This window comes from Falco peregrinus, chromosome 3 (assembly GCF_023634155.1).
Source record: "Falco peregrinus isolate bFalPer1 chromosome 3, bFalPer1.pri, whole genome shotgun sequence".
Classification (NCBI taxonomy): Eukaryota; Metazoa; Chordata; class Aves; order Falconiformes; family Falconidae; genus Falco; species Falco peregrinus.
Window position 1 is genome coordinate 11,532,340 of NC_073723.1, and position 20,616 is coordinate 11,552,955.

At 40.1% G+C, this 20,616-nt stretch overlaps 1 long non-coding RNA gene across 2 annotated transcripts in view; it reads left to right on the forward strand.

Moving 5' to 3' along the window:
* The window catches only part of LOC114011690 (uncharacterized), a 40,754-nt gene that overhangs the window by 9,019 nt on the left and 11,119 nt on the right, over positions 1-20,616 (forward strand). Inside the window, exon 2 of one of the 2 annotated variants that reach the window (XR_008746245.1) lies at positions 17,341-17,787. The exons of the other annotated variant lie outside the window; for it this stretch is intronic. This is a non-coding gene — a long non-coding RNA (uncharacterized LOC114011690). Of the gene's footprint in view, positions 1-17,340; positions 17,788-20,616 lie in introns of those variants that run through there. 2 annotated transcript variants of the gene reach the window in all.

A 20,616-nucleotide genomic window follows, 5' to 3' on the forward strand; every position in this document is an offset into this window, starting at 1 on the left:
TCAGGTAGTTTTATTGATTTTGTTGGGACTATTTAAATTCTACGAGAGTACATTATATTATTGAGTAGGACAGAACCTACATAAATGTAGTGTCATGGTTAATTTTATAAATTCCAGTCTTAAGAATCTATTTTGAGGTCTCTCAAGTTCAATTTTTACTCTTGTTAAAAAAGGCGTTGTAAAGGTGTGCCCCACCGGATTTTCTCTACAGCCTTGATCAAAAGCAATCTGAAACCCTCAGGTTTCACAAGACTAGATGAAAGAATCCTAGTTTAGAATACAGATAGTTCTAAAAATTTTGCTAGCACTGGATACAACATTCCATTAAATGGAAATCTGATCTTTATTAATGTGTGACATTTTCAAATTAACATCTCCACATACTTTTAATTCCCCTTGATAGTCTAAATTAGGATAAGAAAATTGTCCCCTTAACCACAGAGATGCAAGCTTCTATATGCTCACCTGAGACTACAAAATAAATTCTGGCTTATTTTATGGATGGATCAAACCCTACAAACCCAAATAACCCACCAGCCCAAAGATAAGTTGATAGGAATCTCAGTTTCTCTCTTTGACTCTTTTAAGTTTTGAAAGTGGTATCTTTCCTCCCAAACAAACCCCAGAAGTAGCTCATCTCTAGAAATAAACATGCAAAAATACTTTTTCAGAGAAAAAGGCTCAGTTTCTCAGTCAGATGCAACTACACTGATATTTTCTGCAATGAAGCAACCACAGTTTTTAGACCCCACCAGTAAGCAAACTGAAGGTGCTCCGTGCTAAGAAATAGCTCTTACTAAAAATACATTATATAGGGTACACATAACTTATATAGAGTACACATTAGATCAAAATGTGTCTGGTTGTGTCTTTCAGAATGCGTATTTGTCTGCTATAAAAGGGATTCCTAGGACTGCCAGAGTTGCTGTGGTTTTGAAAGTAAAACTGCCTAATCATCAGGGAATGAGAAACCAGATTACCTGTTTGACACAGCTTCAAGGATGATGTGCATGCTCTGTTCCAAATTAAAACTTCAAAAGGATCCCATAATCAAACAAACTGAACATAAGAGGTATCCCAGGACAGCACAACAGAAGGCTGCTTTGCAAGGACAGAGAGAAAGGAAGGAATGGGAAAAAATACAGTCAACGCTCACAGGCAAAAGAATGCAAATGAAGAAAGGGAGTGAAAAGTAAGGAATCCAAGTGTATTAGAACAAAGTAAAGAAGAGTGGGGTGCTTTTTAATTAATTGCATAAGCAAAAATGTTATATACCTTCTGCCTCAGATGGGCCAATCAGATGTCCCTCTAAAAGCTTCACTCACAATTTAGAAAATTCTTGCACAAGAAATTGCAGATCCTACTTAACAAAGTCAAAACAATATATGTATTTATAGTCAGATGTCCATGTTTTTGTTGCTAGAAAGCCTTTTTACTGAGTTCTTATTTTATTTTTTCAGCTTGGATATGCTGACCCTAGTCTGGATAGAGTAGCACTAATTTCACAGGATGAAAACTCCACTGATACATTAACACTGAATCAATGGATTGTGTTTTCTCATCAATATGAGCATAATGTTGAAAGTCTGGTCTTTACAATTTTGAGGGAAGGCATGAAGCTGATAATGTCAGAGGACAGGAACCACAATATATGCTGTAATAGGGAGATCAGGACAAAGAGTTGGCAGACATTGTGGCACAACAGAAAGGGAAGGAAGGACTACTGGATGGGACGGAGATCATTCTTCGAATTATGTCTGGCCTAGTCTGGTTGACTGAATGCACACTGGTGCAGTAGGCACTTGGAGCACATCTGCTATTTTAATATCCTCCAGAAGGAATCTAGTCTGTATACTCCAAACGTATCTGCAGTGCAAACAAACCATGGTAAGAGCAGATGCATGGGAGAGGGACTTGAAAAGTACTTTCTTGATTCAAACTCAAACATTAGCGTGGATGCACCCCTCATCTTCCTAAATGAAAATCAGAGGCAGAGCAGGGAAGGAGCAAAAGGGCTCAGGCTATGAAATGAGGCAGAGCTGGGCAGCACCGTAGCAAAGTCTTCTGCTGAGCACTGAGTAACCAGTACAGCCACTCAGTAACAGCAAATTGTGCAGCTCTCTCATCTCTGGTGACTGTTCAAACCGACAGGGAACCATTTGCTTCTGTTATCATGAGTGGGAAAAGATCTGTGCTGTCCCTCTAAAGCATCCAGCCTTACCAGGTAAGGATGATTCTTTATGAGTGAATGCTGGGGCAGGCAGGGAGGAAGTCTAGAAAACACCATTAGAGCAACTACATCCGAAAACTATTTTGGATGCTAGTTGAAGCCATCAAAATCCAGTTTGGAGGAGTGCTGAGTGTTCCCTGTGCACATCTGAGCTCAGTGGGAGCATGGCTAAACATGTTAGCCTTTCAAACCTAAGCATCTCTGTCAAGCCAGATAAAACAAAACCAAGAGTCTGAAAACTGCCCCTTCAGAAGGAGGATGCACATGGGTGGAGGTCAGCTGTCTTTGATGCAGGCCAGATACGGCACAGGAATGTGCAATATCCTGCTTCCTTCAACATCAGAAAAATCAAAGAGCTAGGGACTGTCTCCCTGCTCATAGCTTCAAACCTTCCAGCCAGCGAGCTGTCCACTGAGGGGACCTCTCTCAGGGGGCAGCTCCAAGTGCCTGGCTGTGGCTGGCCATCTGCTTGTCCAGGTTTTTTGCTTCATGTATTTTTGTTGGCTTTGTGGGTTTTTTTTTCTCTGACCCCATATTCTATCACCCAAATAGCCCTGCACTGCAGCCCACACTGTGCAGTCCCGAAAGGCCTTGGGCACACCTTTAGTTTGAAGATCAATGCCATGCCATAAAGCAATTTAAGTTTTTGCACTCAGGGTGGTATTTAGACTTACCTACTTCTGTGCATTTAGGCCTTGACGCTTATGGGGGTAGGGATGTGGAGGGCACTCAGCAAGCACCTGCACAATCTTTTCCCATGTCATGGTCCATAAAGCCCAGGCTGCCAGGTACTGAGGAACATCGCAGTTCCCTGAGACCCCCAGTTAGCTGCCTCTGCAACCAACATGGAGCTTTCTGATGAACTCTAACTGCATCCAAAGCAGTCACCCAGATTGCCTGGATATAAGTACACACACACACATCATCTTAAGAGTTCTGTGGCTTAGTACCCTACCTGTAAAATGGCAGTCAAATACCTCAACCTCCCAAAGGCTGTGGGACAGTAGTTTAAATAATATTTGTGAAGTACACAGAAATGTTATTAGCATCAGACCCCCCACAAAAATTAATAATTATTTACTCAGAACAGGCCTGGCTCTGAATGTACAGCAAACAAAGGGCATTGAGCACTGAAGGCTAGTGATAAGGAGAAAAAATATGGTCATTTCCTCACCATCTCGTGCACAGAAGCAGAAATCAGAGGGGAAAATACTAAGTGACTATTAATTCAAATTTATGTTATATTGTGTATGTGCAGAGATCAAGTTTGGACTGAATAGAGACTTTGTTAAATTTTCTTACTTCCAAATTATTTCTATTTTGCAAATATGGCTTTACATGCAATACTAATAATACTTAGAAAATTTACAAACTCAATGAACTTCTAAGGGGATAGGATGTATTTCACAACCCAGGCTGTCAACTAGTAGTCCAAAACTTGCAGCAACACTTTTGCAGGAAAACCCTACAAGTGCCAGAGAGTCATATTCCATTTTCATGCGATCCTATATTTGCATAATTAAGACTGAACACAACCAATTGTTTGATAATCTGAAGAATGATGCAAGAGCTCAATGAAGATTAGAATCAGCAAGAAAATGTCAGTGTCTGAGGGAGAAATTAGCAGAGAACACCATGGCGGGGGAGTGGGGGTGGGGATACAAAGCAAGCAAACCAGAAAATCAATTGCCATTCCTTTTCGCTAGTTGCATGCTAGCTCTAATGAGAACAGCAGATAAGTAGCCCTGCCAGCCATCCAGGTTGGGGATGGATATGATGACAAGGAATGTGAGGAAGCAAGCACTGCAGCTGCTGTTACATCTGTTTTAAAAAGTGACATCAGCCTTCCGTCAGAGCTAACTAACCAAGCAATTTTTTCAACTGTTAATGAGACACACTTGCTGTTAATGAACTCAAGGTGGTGGGAGGAATCAGACCCAAATCTATCCATTCTAACAACCTGATAGCTATTATTTTATCCCTTAAGCTTTTCTTGTCCATACCTCTCGATAAGAGTTTGCTTTTTTGTAAATTAGGTCCAGGCCATTAAAAAAGGTAGAAAGCAAAAATGCTGAGCACAGCCTCATTACATTCCAAAAATATTAAAAGATTAAATACCTTTGGCCTTTATAAAAGATACCAAAAAACAAAAATAATTTGAACAAAAAATGGGAATCAAATGCCTGCAATTGCGAGTCCCCAGCTCAGTATGCCTCTCACTAGCAGTGTGTTATGCCATAAAAAAGAAATCAACAAACTAGAAATTCCTCCTGCTGTGCACAAATGAAGCCAGAAATGACTGTTGCTGCTGCTTGTGCAGACAACATCAACATCTATGTGATGCTTCACAAACTAGGTATGTTTGGTAGCCCTGGACTACCAAAGATCCTGAGCAGCATAACCTGATGATTTAGCAGCACGCTTAGGCACAAGCTGGTTTCACTACCATTCTGATGTAGATACTGTTAAAATATTTTTTGGAACCACTGAAGGACCTAAGGTAGCCAAGGGGGGAAATAATTTTTTTTTTGAAGTTTCAGACAGAAGAAGACTGAATGCCACTCACTGATTTAGTGCCAAGATCTATTATCCTTTATTCCCCACCAGTTGTTCATATTTTACCCGGTGCTTTTTAGGGGCAGAAATGTTGCCTTCATGGACAACAATTGTACAGAATCCTAATCTGTACATTTGTGTGAGCAACCGTTATTGATATAACTGCAAAATATCAATGTCTCTTATTATGATGTAATTAGGCATCAGGCATGATAACCTTATTATTAATGAAAATTTATTGCCTTCCAGCATGGCTGCTGCAAGTAAAATCATTCAGTTCCCATTTTATCTGAATGTATGAAGTGCAATGGCAAGCTTTATTACAGAATGCACAAAAGGCTAAACACAAAATTTAGACTATTAAGCAGAAACTTGTATGGCAGTGTTAGCCACTATGTAAATTAGTGTCAAGCCATAATCTTTACAAGAAGTTTGAAAGACTTTTTCCTTGACCTAACTAGAAAGTAGACAGTTTTTACCAATTGACAAGATTTCTACCCAAATAAATCTCAAACAGAACCAAAGGAATTGCTGATTGTGGAAACAAATGGAGAGACCACCACTTTTTGTAAGCAACTCAGAGGATGTGTTTTAAATAGGGGACAACAGAAGCTACAATGGAACAAACCAACAAAATAGCCAAGAAGAAATGACGAAGATTAAGATGATATCCACTCCAAAATTATAAAGCAACTCAAGCAAATAGCTGAAAAGCATGTAGTTTGTAATCTCTCTTTCATTAACACTTGCATCTGAGGACTGGGAGGTAACAAATGGGATTTCAGTTTTTTAAAGAAATTTCACAAGGGAACTACAGACTTCTAACTCTGGCCATATCTGTACTGGGAAAATTGATAGAAACTATAATAAAACCAGAATTAGTGGACATGTGGATAAAGATTATATAGTTTGGGGAAAAAAAAAAACCCAACCCAAAAGTTTTTACATGGTCCTGCCTGGCAAAAGTGGGAGTTTTTCACAGGGTCGACAAGTATATCCAGCTGATATAAACTACCTGGCTTTCCAAAGGTGTTTTCTTTAAAAGTTCCCCTCCAGTACCTTTTCAGGAAACTAATTAGTCATGGCATTGTGGCATTGGACGGTGAATACTTGGTTAAAAGCCAGGAAACAGAAAGCAAGGTGAAAATAGAACAGAACAAGATCATCAAGATCAAGAAAAATGTGTGCTGGGACCAAGGGGAAGGGACATGAGCAGCAAGCTGAGAATGTCTGCTGGCAACACAAACTGGTATTGAGTAGGAACAAGAAAGAATGGTGGTGAAAAATTTCAAAGGTCTTTTGCACACTGTGTAACGAAAAGGCAGAAGTTCAGTAGAGATTAATGTAAAAAATACACAAGGGGAAGAAAAATCCTAACTTCATCTCAAAAATCATGGCCTCTGAGCCGACCACTAGCACTCAGGAGACAGACCGTGTGACTGCAACCGATGAAGTGTTAATGATTATTAGGAATGGAATTGAGAACAAACAGACAACATCCACATGACACCATAAGGAATCAGGGTTCCCAACATACTAAACTGTGTAATTCTGTCTCCCCATTTTAAAAAGGACGTAGCAGAACTGGAATAAATGGATGAAAAAGACAATTAGAAGTGCGAAACAACTTCAGCAGAGGTGATGACTAAGTGGAGTAAAAGTCTTATCTGGCTCATAGGGAATGCCGGGGAATTGATAAGAGTCTCTAAAACCATAGGAAGCAGGGTGAAGGTGCATAAAGATCAACCATTCATCTTCTCTTTTGACTTAAGAACTAGATGTCATTGAAAAGCCTTGAAAGAGCAAGTTCAACATAGAGGCAGCATTTCACTTAGTGTTAACTAGTGGAATTCCTTGACTGAAGGACTTGGGCGGAAGGGTCCAATGTGGCAATGCTCGTGCCATCACACCCAACTAAGGAATAAGCCAGCCCAACCAGACCAGCAATATATGTTCCTTATCTGCCTCCCAAGATGAGTATCAGAAGGCCAGCCTCCTCAAGGCTGCACATCACCATGGTGGATCCACTTGCATCCCTATTGGGAAACCTGGGTGCTCGATTACCTCTCTTAAATGCCTGTACAACAAAGAATGCAGCATGGGGAATAAACAGGAAGAATTACAGATCTGTGTGTGGCTGCAGGGCCGTGATGTCATGGCAATTACAGAGACATGGTGGGAGGGCTCGCATGACTGGACTGCTGTCATGGATGGCTACATACTTTCTAGGAAAGACAGGCAAGCAAGGAAAGGTGGTGGAGTTGCTCTTTAAATGAGGCAGAAACTGGAATGTATCGAGATCTGCCTTGGGGTGGATGCAGAATGAGTTGAGAGCTTATGGGTAAGCTCAGGAAGCATGGGTTAGGTGAGAGGGGAGTTAGGTGGAATGAGAACTGACTGAATGGCAGAGCTCAGAGGGATGTGATCAGCAGCACAGACTCTAGCTGGAGGCCTGTAGCTCGTGCTGTTCCCCAGGGGTCAGTGCTGGGTCCAGTCTTGTTTAAATTCTTCGTCATTGACCTGGGAGAAGGGACAGAGTGTACCCTCAGCATGTTTGCTGATGACACAAAACTGGGAGGAGTGGCTGACACACCAGCAGGCTGCACTGCCATTCAGCGAGACCTGGCAGGCTGGAGAGTTACACAGAGAGAAACCTAATGAAATTCAACCAGGGCAAGTGTAAGTGCCTGGAGAGGGACAGCCCCATGCACTAGTAGAGGCTGGGGCTGACCTGCTGGAGGGCAGCTCTGGGGAGAAAGACCTGGGAGTTCTGGGGACAGCAAGTTGCCCATGAGCCAGCAGTGTGTCCTTGTGGCCAAGAAGGCCAATAGGGTCCTGGGGGGCATTAGAAGGAGCATGGCCAGCAGGTCAAGGGAGGTGATCCTGCCCCTCGGCTCTGCCCTGGTGAGGCCCCATCTGGAGTGCTGTGTCCAGTTCTGGGCTCCCAGTTCAAGAGAGACAGGGAGCTACTGGAGAGGGCCCAGCAGAGGGCTGCAGAGATGATGAGGGGACTGGAGTGTCTCCCTTGTGAGGAAAGGCTGAGAGAGCTGGGCCTGTTTAGCCTGGAGAAGAGAAGACTCAGAGGGGATCTCACCACTGTATACAAATACCTTAAGGGTGAGTGTCAAGAGGACGGGGCCAGGCTCTTTTCAGTGGTGCCCAGCGACAGGACAAGGGGCAACAGGCACAAACAACAGAACAAGTTGCACCTGAATACGAGGAAGAACAACTTTACACTGAGGGTAAGTTGTCTGGATGTGACTCTGTGACCTGCCCTAGATGAACCTGTTTTAGCAGGGGGTTGGACTAGATGATCTCCATAGGTCCCTTCCAACCCTGACCATTCTGTGATTCTGTGACAAAGAAATTTGTGGACCCAAAGTTTACCTGGTCTGAAGAGAAAATTCATGCAAGTCAAGTTCGTGCAAGGGAAATCCCTCAAGAATTACTATTTTTCTAGGAACCACATGTAGCTTATGTCTTTTCTAGGTTATTCAAGGATTAAGAGTCCTCTTTCCCTACCTCTGTCAGCCAGCCTGGAAGCTGGTAATAGATTCACTTGAGAGGTCTCTCCAAAGACCGGCACCAGCCGAAAAAAGTCTTCAGTGAGCAGCAGAAGAGTAGAGAGATTCTGATATATAACGCTCTAGGACTGAGGCAAGGATGTTAGAAATCTGGATTTATTATACAGTAAATTGAAAAAGTCAATGAACTTGGGAATACTAAAATTTTCCATGGGGTCAAGAGATCAGACAAGTCCCTTAGAAATACCACTATATCCATGTCCCATTCTTATATTCTTTGCAGTAGACATCTATTACTGGCTATAGCAAACTGAGCTAGAGGCAACATTCGTCTGACCTGCTGCCGGTATTTTGTTTGATCTGAACCCTGTTTTTATAGCAACATGCATAACACGCGGTGTCAGGGCTCAAAGTGCATCCCCCCGCTCCTGGGGCTTTGGCTGCCTGGGCTTGGGGCCAGATTAGAGAGGGCACAGCTGCTGACTTGGAACACTGCTGTGAGGAAAACTAGAAGAAGCCTCAGCAGACGCTGCCCCTCCTTCCCTTGGGAGCTGCTTGTAGCTGTGGCTGTCGCCCTTGGCCTCTGCCTGAGCTATGTTGCAGTTGTGTTATAGCCATGCCCACACCCAGCCATGTAACCCCACCGATCAGGACTCCCAACCCTGACCCACGGACTGACTGCCCAGTGCACCCCACAACCAATCTTGTCACTGTGACTTCACATGGCAATCACTGGACCCCAGCTGTCCCTTGTCCTCAGCCCCAGCCCTGCTCTGCTTAGGTAGTTGGGGCATGGTGGGGCTGCACACAGCCAGGGATAGCACAGCCAGGGTAGGAGCCGTCCTGTACCTTCCATGCCCTGCCCACACCCCATGGCCCATGCTGCACCCCAACAGCGCAGCAGCACAGAAGTTTGATCAGTATCTTCTGCTAACATCCACCCTGGATCAGAAGAACACACGAATAAAACATGAGGAATCTGAACAGCCAGCATGCCTGTGACAGCATCCTTTGTCTTTAAAAGAAAAAGTATATCCTAGCACACTGTCATAATTCAGAAGAGCTTCATTTATACAGAGATTTCTACTGTGAAATTCTATTGATTGCATAATGCAACATTTCATTTTGGAATTGGCAGCTAAAATATATAAAGCCCTTTATCACAGGAGACTTCTGTCCAAAGTTAGTATACAGGATAAGTGGAAAAGAAGGATAAACACAGGCTGTTCTCTTCTTCGCCTGTGCTTTTAGAACAATGTTCCCCATTCCTGTCTCTGAAAGAAGCACTGTGAGAAATAACTAAAACTGTCTGCTTTAGTAGGATAGCAAAATTGCAAAGCTCTGGCTCTGAACACAAGTGTAAAAGTACATTGAAAGTCAAGAAAAGAGGGAAAGGGGGAAAACCCCCACACACCTTCAACTGACATTTTTTTTACTGTTTTGTTCGTTGAAGTAGATATTCCCCTAAATAATATATTGCATTAGGTTTTCAAGTACTACAGGTTTCAAAATGTTTGATATTTCATTCTGGTTTGTATACCTGTGGAGTTAATTTATTTGATTCTTTCCATAGTCATGAAGATTACATTTTCCTTTTTATTTTTAACATGGGAATCTCAGCTCATTTAGTCAGCTGATTCCAGGAACTAAGGTTTTAAAAGTAGAACATTAAACACTGAAAAATTAGCAATAAAGCTCTGAGAGTTGGCAACAGTTACCACCGCAAGGACTTTTCTTTTTAGCTCCTAAATTTTTACAGTTATGAATCAGTAGTTTGATGATCAAAACAGTAGAGGTCTTCTGATACTGCCTCCCCAAACCTCTCCTCTTAAAACTAGAATTCCCATAAAGTAAGTCAAAATAGCAAAAAGAGCAACAACTTTTATGCAGGATACGTTACATGTGCATATACTTTACTCCTCATCAGACACTTCACATTTCTTACTTTCCCCACCAATTTTGCTCATTTACTTAATTGTCTGTTACCATGCATAATGAATATCGCTTTGTCCAGAATGTGATGATATTTCTAATGGTCTAGAGTAACAGGCTTTACTGCTGTTATACTGATGACCTATTGACTTTGGTGTCTGAAAAAACCAGCATTTTTTCTGCCTCGGTAAAACGTGTTGTTAGCATTGAATCAATGACTAGAGTTCAAGCAGATTTTTCCTTTACAGTCAATTTAAAATATTCATTCTGTGAAGTCAGATCTACATATATTATAAAAATTAGAAGTTGAAATTAAAAATAGAATATGAATAGTTTCCACTTCACTCAAAAATGTCTTTTGTATTTAAGAAAAAAAAAAAAGAATGACTATTAGGAAGAGAATTGGAGAAAAAGAAAAAGTTCAGGACAGGCTTACTGGTAGTTTACATTAGAATGAATTTCACTTGATGTCTATGGAAATGAGAATAAGATTTCAGGTAAAGCTTTCTGAAATAACTGTATGAATGCAATTATGATAGATTACACAAAAGGAAAAAACAAGGTTTATTTCAGTAGACCTTGCTTTCCTTGAGGCATTACTGCAGACCAGAAATAAGACAATAAAACATGTCTGGGCTCAGGAAAAGCTGCTGATAACCCAGATGAGGAACACAGTTTTCTTCACAGCTACATTTAGATGGGAGTTCACCTGTACTAGCAAATTTTTGGGGAAGGTAGACCTTCCATCTTACTTTACTAGGTGATATTTGACTCTTTCCTTCATCCTCCCTCTTGGGTTGAAAGGGGAAAGATAGGCTCAACCTCTTGTGAGCATACCTATGAAAGGTACTCAGCAACTAAGTTTACCTTGCCATCTCCCTGCAAGGAGAAATTCATATACCTGGCTTCCCATTTACAATGCCAAATCCTAAACATTATGCCCTCCAACAGCCTCTCTCTCTCTCTGCTAAACCACATATTAACAAGACTGAAGGTTTCTTTCCAAAGAAGCCCTGGAGCATTTTGGCTGTTTTACATAGGGGCTGATTTCTTCACACGTAACAGAAATACCATAGTAATCAATCCACTAAGGGAGAAAAATTAAATGCTCCCCCAACTACTCAACTTCTAAAGGATTCCAACAGTTTCTGAATTTAATTACTGACAAGTTTAGATATGCTGGGAGATTCCAGGGCTGGTTTTATGCACTTTCCCTTGAACGTCTCTTGTCAGACTTTCTCACAGTTCTTCATAAATGAAGGCCCTGATTGTTTAGATTAAATTGGAACATTGTGTTTATGTCCATACAGTGTAATACTAAACATAAACAAAATCACATGAAAATTCTTGGTATGAGAAAGGACAGATCTCCAGTGTAACTCTGTTGTATCACAAAGCACATAATTTCTCTTAAAATCCAGAGAGAATATTGCTATTCAAATCCAAACAAATTACTACAATGTAAAAGAACATATAGATTTATTCTTAATAAGGCAAGTGACGCCTGATTCTTTCCAGTGAAAGTTCAGACAACTTATTGTGGTGCAAATAAGTTCAATGCTAGCCCAAAAGTCAAGGTTCCTACCCAGGCTCAGATGAACACAGCAAACACCAAACAAACTTGTAAAAAGTTAGCTATATCAGTTCATGCATTTCCCACTCCTTCAACTGGGGAACATTTGTATGTATACAGAACCTTTGAATTTGAAATCAGAGTTCCCAGCTACATAGAGTTGGTGGACAGGCTCTTTCCCTTTTAGTTGCAACCATTCTCAGCAGCTCCTGGCTTCTAAGCACTGTAGCCTGAAGTCAAAGAAATTGTTCAAAGACAATGTAGCTGCACATTCATGTTCAGCTACAAAGGTCACATGCTCAGGATGCAGAGATCCAAGGAAAAGGCTGAAAAAGAGATTGGTGACTGGAAGCAAAGTTTTTGAAAACATTTTGCCTTTATATTCATGTCAGAATAGTCTCAGGAAAGCCTTTCTTCATTATTAAAAAACACTTCTTAATAAAACACTTGAAGAACCTTAACATTAAAAGGTTATTAAAAATTTCTCTTTCACACACAAACTAGAAAATTTCTCTTATATTTTCCCAATGTCTTTATAAAGCAGTCATCTTTTTTTCTTTTCCTTGTATTTAAGTAAAAATGCTGAGCAGAGGAAGACCACAACTAAACAGATAGCCAACTGCAAACATCCAAGAATGACTTCCTGATCCCTCCTCCATCAGTCCTTCCATTCTTACTACAACTGTGGTCCACATACCACCAGTAATGATATTTGTGATCACACTTTAGTATCATACTTCATAATATGAAAATCCAAGAAGTTGCAATTACACTCTGGAGTCAAGTGTTTATGTTACATACTTGTGAACTTGTCCTGACTGGTTAATAAATTGTAAGGAATCACATTATTACTTGGGAGATACTGAAAATACTAAGAATAAGTGTAAACATCTATGTAGCTCAAATATAGGAGGATTTAAAGGTGTTACCTTTTACTAATAGTTGTAGTGACTTTTTCATTGTAATGGACAAGAGGTCTAGGTGGATGTCTTTTAATGTCACTTAATAGGGATTGAACCAAGCCCTAATTAAACAGGCACTTTCAACTTTGAAGAACCAATGAAGCATGCAGACACAAATCCCAAAACAAAACAAAACACAACACATGACAGTACCTTTGGGTATTATTACAAGATGTTTGATATACCTACTATGGGGTTATTACAAGGAAACAAACAACAACTGAACACAAAAGGATTATTTTGTTGCAAGAGTAAAACTTCAATTCTTTGCAGTACATGCATTCCCATGAAGTCATGAGAACTCATAAGTCATTGCTCTACCTCTGAAGACTTACATTTTCAGCCTGTGACACTGTGTTTTAGCCTTGATCCACAAATAAGCCCCATTAATCTATTTAGAAGCATTGGAAGCATGCTCATGCATGTGTAAGCATGTTTTGGATTTAATGAGCAGTGAAAAATTAAGTGACGATGACACTTTAGCACAGTTTATAAACTGGTATTTGAGAATGTACATGCTCTGTAGAGGCAGTTCTATGCTATTATTTGAAACAAAAGTAAACAGCTCAGTTTGTACTTCCCACATAAAAATGCCTCATTTCCTAATTTTACTTAATGTTGTGTAAAGACACCATATTTAGAAAATAACACCCAGCAGAGAATCGTTCTGCAAAGGTAGCTACTCTCAGGAACTAACTTTAGATGCATATGGCAAATCTTTCATCTAGAGCTTACCTTGCACCAGAACTCATTCGCTGTTGACTGAGAATGAAGATTTTTTAGGTTACTTTTTTTTTTTTTTTTTTTTTGTGAAGCTGAATTGCCTTCAGCACGAAGACCTGAGCAGAAGAGTAGAATTGAATTGCATATAAAAACCCCATTTCACCAGTCACTGCTAGCTAGCTGGGTCCTTAGATACGTCCTAAGATAATACGTTTAATTTTTTAATACCATTAAAATTCAACCAGTAAGTGCCACAACCGCTCTTTATTGTGCAGTGCTGATGACACAAAAAAGATAGCAGCTTCTCCCCACAGACCCTCATCACACAGATTCCTTGGCTAGGCTTGAGGCTACCTGGTGCTTTCTTAAAAAAGGGGCATTACACAGGTGTTTTCATCATGAGCATAGAGCCAGACCAGAAGATGAAGTACCTTAGCTTGAAAGAAATTAATTTTTTATAGAGGAGATGTAAAAGTAAGGGAAACATAGTTGACACAGGTCATTGATGTGGAAGGGGACAAATATTAAAGGAGAAAAAAGCCATCTGTCAAAGTGAAGAACTAGGGAACGGGAAGGAAAAATATTATATCTATAGAAAAATGCACAGTCAAATAAAGGAGTTAACAAAAGGATTGGAAATAAGGAACTGGGAAAGTATTTCCTACTGGGAATAGCTGGCGAGTATATTATTCTAATTTAGAGAAACACAACTATGTTCTCTTTTCCCTTTTTTCAATCCAGCAATAAAATGAACCAGTGGACCTTTGCATTGCACTTGTAAGTAATCAAAGAAAACCCAAATAAAAAGTAAGGGAACCAACAAGTCTATGCTATAGCAGGAATCCAAATTAACATGGCAAAGTGGTTCAGCATACATAGGAAAGAACAAGTAAGGCAGAATTGTTTCCTTAAACAACAGAGTTTGGAATTCAGCATGATCCCAGTTTTGAAGTTATAACTAGGAGACCATTATAACCTGCAGTCAGCAGCAGTTTTCTTTAGAAAATTCTTCTCATGGACTGCTATAGAGGGGGAATTAGACAAAAACTGAGCAGAACCCAGACTAAAAATGGTGCAGTGGGATTTTATTCTAAAACTTCTATACCCAAGGGTACAGGAATATAAGAAAATCATAATGGTATTAGATGAAAGCAAGGTGGAACTTGTCAATAGGCACGTACAACAGGAGATCTCAGCTAAAGAAATGAGAATGGGTATTTGCAAAGACTACAGAAAGAGAAGTGTTTGTGCAGACATCAACAGAAGGCTTCCTTGTACAAAACAAAAGCAAGAAACGGAGGCAGGAAGGAAATCACAGGGAATAGCTTGAGTACTAGCCAAGATGCAGTTTCAGATCTGTGTAAATGTCAAGGTAGAGGACAGAAAGTGGGGAGAGCTCACATGTAGTGTTAAAAATCAATTCTCCAGTCAAACAAAATAGGGTCAGAATGAGGAAAAAAGAGAGGAAGGGGCAAGGACTTTGAACAAGAGTATTACTCCCAAAAGATATACTTTCCACCTGTAAAAATAAAACCCAGAGTCCTAGCAGTGCTGGTAGGCATGAATAACAAACTGCAAACATTAGCTGAAAGAGGAAAAGTGTAATATGATAAAAAAAAAAATACAAGTTACAGGAAGAAGAATATTTAGAGTAAAAAGTGGTCAGGTGGAGAACACACTCCCAGATGAAAACTTAGTAATCTCTTCATCTTTCAGTTCTTAGATGAACATTGATGACCAAAATGTTGGAACAGAGGAGGAGGAAGAGACACTAGCATATACTCTTTCTGCCATTTTCACTTAAGTTAATGAAGACTGAAGGAAATTAAATGACTGCCAAAGGCACCAATTAATGCAAGGAGGAGAATTATTTTTAAAGGAACATAAACAGTATTAGAAGGAAGCAGAGCGTGTGAAGCTTCTCAGGTATCAGAGAGTGCAGCAGATTCATTTCCTGGTTTCCTTTTTTATCAGTGCTTACATAGCACTATTTTAAAGCTTTGCTGGTAACTCTTCCAGTCCTGCAACTCTTTTACATACACAATTTGTCAGATACTAGGAAAAAAAAATAGCCTCGAAAATTATAACACCATCATTCATAACAAACTTGTTTTGTTTCCATGATTGTAACAATGAAGCCTTACTGCAAGGTGAGAGAAGGATAAACCAGTAACTACAAAGGGAACATTCATCACCTGACCATGGTGGCTATGGTGCTGCCCTCAATAATAAACAAGACACATAGAAACAGCCATTTCTATGAGATGCATGTTTCACAGACACATCACCCAGAGCAATTCTTCTGGAGTGCTTGTGTGGGCGTGCTATGCTCAATGTATCTTCCTGATTCTGTATCCTTGTCCAATACATAGCTGTCGGGATGGTGGAGCAAAATCTAAATATGGGAAAGAAGCTTTAAAAGGGAAGCCCTAGAAATAAAATTTTAAATGGAGGCAGAAGGCAGATCTCTTGCAACAGAGCTGTGTTTAAGACTTTCTTTCAGTGTTTACCTTTCAGCCCTGATCGGAAGTTAAAGCACACTGAAAAATCCTTCTCAGGCTCATTCATATCACAATCAGCAAATACCATCATGAAGAATATGAGGCCAATTTATGTTGCTCATCAGCAACCATGGTTGATATCAGAACCAGACTATGCAATTCTTTCTGAAGTATAGCTAATTCAAGGCAAATATTTTTCACAATTAACTCTTTGGATTACAAGGAATGCTAGGCCAGTGACTCAGTACAGCTAAGGTTTCGTCCTTCTTGCACAGGAAAATGTATGGTATAGCAATTTTTTCCCTAATTCTCATTTCACTAGGTGATCCAAATGATTCCTTTGTGGTGATCCACTAAGTGATCCACTTAAAGGTGGTAAATAATGGTTAAGAAAAGGAGGCTGACAGTTTTCACATTACCTTCAGAACCGATGGAGGCTGTCAACATGAAGCGCACATTTGCACTGTCTACCCATCTGACTTAAGTCAGGAACTCTTTCTGACACCTGGAACAGAGTCCATCAAGAAGCTGAAACCCATCCTTTTCAAAACATTTGGGACTTTAGTGGAACAAAACCTATGTTTTCTTGAACAGGAATTTACATATATGCCCTTTTTTTACAAGTGTAGGCATATGAATTGCCCAAGAACCAAGAACGCCATAGATGATTAAATCAAATTTTGAGGCTTCCAAGAAAAAACTAATGACAAGAATAATCATAAATGTTTCCTTTTTTTTCTCCCTGAAATTACTATAGGTAGAGATTTGAGGGTTTTTAACTGAAAAATCCCTTTCATTTTTGAAAGACACCCTGCTTGTATGCCCTTTTTTGAAAATTCAGATTGAGACCTGTGAAGAATACTGTATAGACTGTTATCTTCACTTTTGAAAGAATAAGAGGGAGTTAAAAAGAAATTGCTCATAAAATCCTACTGTGAAGCTCAGATGGCATGTGGGCATGTTCACAAGCTTGGTTGCTTTACACAGATTTTCTCAGTGAAGAAATCAAATCGACCCTCACCATAGGCTTCCTAGCATGATGCATTTCTGTGTTTTGAGAAGGCTGACTCTGGCACCACTGGAATGGCAGCACTGCAAACATAAGACATGCCCCAGTAAAGGTCCAGGTCTGGCCATTTTTAAAGCAAAAAAACAAAAGGATGCAATCCTTTCCTAGAAAAAGGAGTACAAGCTCTGCTGTCCATTATTGTGAAGAATAATCTACCTTAAAAGCCTATGAGTTATAGAATCACTCACTGTCAAGTTTAATTACAGGCAAATGAACTGTATGTGATCGAAAAGAGGAGTTTAATTTTCTGCTGCCTTTCCCTTCATACAGATACCAACAGTTGATACCAGAGTATGATGTGACTTTCTACACTTGCTTCTTTGCCAGTAAAAGGTAGCATAATTATACAAAGCGGAGAAAATGGAGAGTGTTGGAGAGGAATCAAGATTTTCCACTCAAAACAAAAAAGTCTTTCAAATCCTCTGCAAGCACATACAAAAGTTAAAGACACTCTGGAAGATGCTTTTCCCAGTAGTTGCTGCTACTACCATCCAGTGAAAGGCTGAATTATGTCTTTTCATGAAACTGCTCCTTGAACACCACCTACCTTCCCACACTCCTCCTCAGAAAGAGGAAGAATGTACTAAACTTTCTCTAACACCTCTGATGAAGTATGCTCGTTTACCTTCACGTGTCTCATTCTGATTTATTTTGCCTGACCTTGCTGTCCCAATAAGGGCTTGTCCAAACCTAATAAATGTGGCACCTAGGACATTCTGTTGATGGCTGAAAAAAAGATAAATGGTCATTCCTAAACCTTACATAATATCAAAAATATTTTCAATTACTCATATCTGTCTGGGCATAATTTGATATTATACAAAACTGAAAATTAACATTTAGGGTACTATTCTGTCTTTAACAGCCATTGAGCATCCCCAGGAACAGGCAACCTACTATGGGAAAGTAAGGATCACAGGACATCAGTCTCTTTTTCATCTCTGGCTGACATGTTCCAAGTCATATGGCTTTATAAATTCTTACTGATCTCCATCAACATGTCTCTTTGATGTTTAAAGTCTCAGCTGGAGTCACATTTGTAAGCCAACAACTCCTTTCAAAATATTTATGTCCTTCCATTCAGAGTTCAAAACAGGGCAAGATTCTTTCTGTATTATCACTCAGAGAAAGCACAGTAGTTCTGTTGCACCAGTTTGAGGAACGGGCATGACATGTATTTCAAGACACTATACCTCATGTAACTTTTGGCACTAGCCCTGAAGAACTATAACCTTTTAGAAAATGAGAATAATGTGCTCAATTCTTCTCACATTAAGCCAGTTTTGACTGTACTGTAATAAACTTCAGTGGTCTGTAAGTTTTGCATGAGGAGAATCAAGCTATAACAACACTCTAAAAATGGAAATCATCCACAGAGTTTACTGTGGCTCCAATGTATGCATAAACTATGAAAAAAATTCAGTGGAATGAGATGGCGATTAAATCAATAGGCTTCATTAAGCATTTATCTTAGAGAATTTAATAAATAATGACATCCTTTCTCCGGAAATTTTTAAGTGATGTGTGCTTTCTCTAGCAGGAGAGAAAATGGTGAATTTCAATTTATAAAGCTCTGTGTGGAGTATCGATTTTATGTATATCACCACAGATTTTGTTTTGCAAGACTTTTAGATTTATGGTTCCAGTGCCCTTCTGCTTCCTAGGTATTCTTGGCAAGATGCTGAAGCCGCCATCAGGGTGTCAGTTCTTTGGCTAGCTGATCCAGCGAGAGGGTGTGAGACAGCTAGAGAGGAGGAGCAGTTCCTCTGCTTCTCACCAATTTGCGCATCTTGTTCTGTCTGGGCTGGAGGGCTCAAGCCAGCTGCTGCAGAAGATACGTCATTTGCCACATAGAAAGATACACCCCGAATCATTCCATAACCCATATTCTAGATACCCCTATTCTCAAAGCAAGAGTGAAATAGAGGATTATATTAAATATAGGTGGCAGTTCCAACCTCTCTGCAGCTGAGCCTGACTGCTGCTGCTGCCTTCTCTTTCTCATTTGCATCCTCCCATCTGTTCTTGCTTCATTTCCTGCCACCCCACACAAATTATTACACTCCTTTCTCAGTCCTCCTCCATCTCTTTCCTTCTCCCATTACAGCTACAGTCACTGCCTTCTTCTTTGCCCCTGTATTTCCCAGGCTGTCACATTCCTTCCTTCTTACCCAGCTTCAACCATCACAAGTCCTTCCCTTCCTTGCTCTGCCTTGCCTCTCGCCACCCGCAGCTGTGGCAGTGCCAGAACATGACCACAAAGCTTCCTGAACCTGCAGACTTTATTACAAATCTGCCCCTGCACAAACAGTGTAAAAACGTGTCAGTCTATAAACCTTATGTGACATTACATTGCACTTTAATCTCTCACCAAGCAGTGTTGTAGATAAAAGATGTCTCATTTAAACAAGATAATTTTTTTTCTTTTGCATTTCAGTTAATTATTCTTTCAGGCACAGCACAGTGAAAGAAATCTCTGTGCATTCTTTCAGCCCCAGGAATTTTACAGAAAATTCTGATGACTTTCTGGCTACGCTATTTGAGGAACAGGAAATTACCAAGGGAACTCCCCTGGAAATTATCTTTCAATATTTTCAGCTTTGTATATCTGAGAACAGTGCACCACACACAACAAAATAATGGAATACAGCTACTTCAGAAAATACATGGTTCCACACTATCTTCCCTATATTAAATCCATTAAATGGCAAGCAGAAAATGCCTGTGTGGTTTATGATGAATCAGCAGAGAACAACATGGCCACTGAGGTGCCAGAGCAGCTCCAGATATACTACAAAGACCACTTCACATTGAAAGCGTCAACTACTTTTACAAGGGGGTGCCTTAGAAGACTGCCCAGGTGATTAAGGGATTACCTTGCCAAACTACAAGACAGAGCTTTTAACCACAGAGAAAGCTAAACTGACAACTACAGTGCTGTGGTTTACTTTAAAGCCTAATATATTTTCTGCACTGTTTTTTTTTATTTATTTATTATTTGACAAATGTAAACTCTTTAATGCAAAACATAGGAAGCCATATTCCTATCATCAGGCTTTCCCCTATATCCATGCTTGACCAAATAGGGACCACTTCTGTTTCAACTTAAACCTTGTCCCTCTACAACTACATACTTTCACTCAACTGCAACAATCCACAGCGAAGTTCTCTTTTCAGGCCCTGCTTGTGCTTCACTCCCTTTGCACCCATGACCTTAACGTTTCAAAAGGAATGGCATAACACTTTCACAAACCCACTGTGAAGCCCATGGGGAATTTTGTCTGTAAGGTATTGTGGTGGAAAGGAATTTCATGAGGATGTAAAAGATCTACTTGACTTCCATATCTGTGTCCTTCTCTAGCAAAGGCAAGTCAATTCGCTGAGGAAATTTATCTGTAGGAAAGAATTGCTGTGATGCAAGTTGACCCTGCTTTATTTCAAGTAGGCTCATTATTATTTTGTGAGTGATTAGATGAGAAGGTCCAGCGGATTGATGCTCTGTGAAACAGGTGACAAAACTCCAGAGAAGAAAAGACTTTTTTTCCC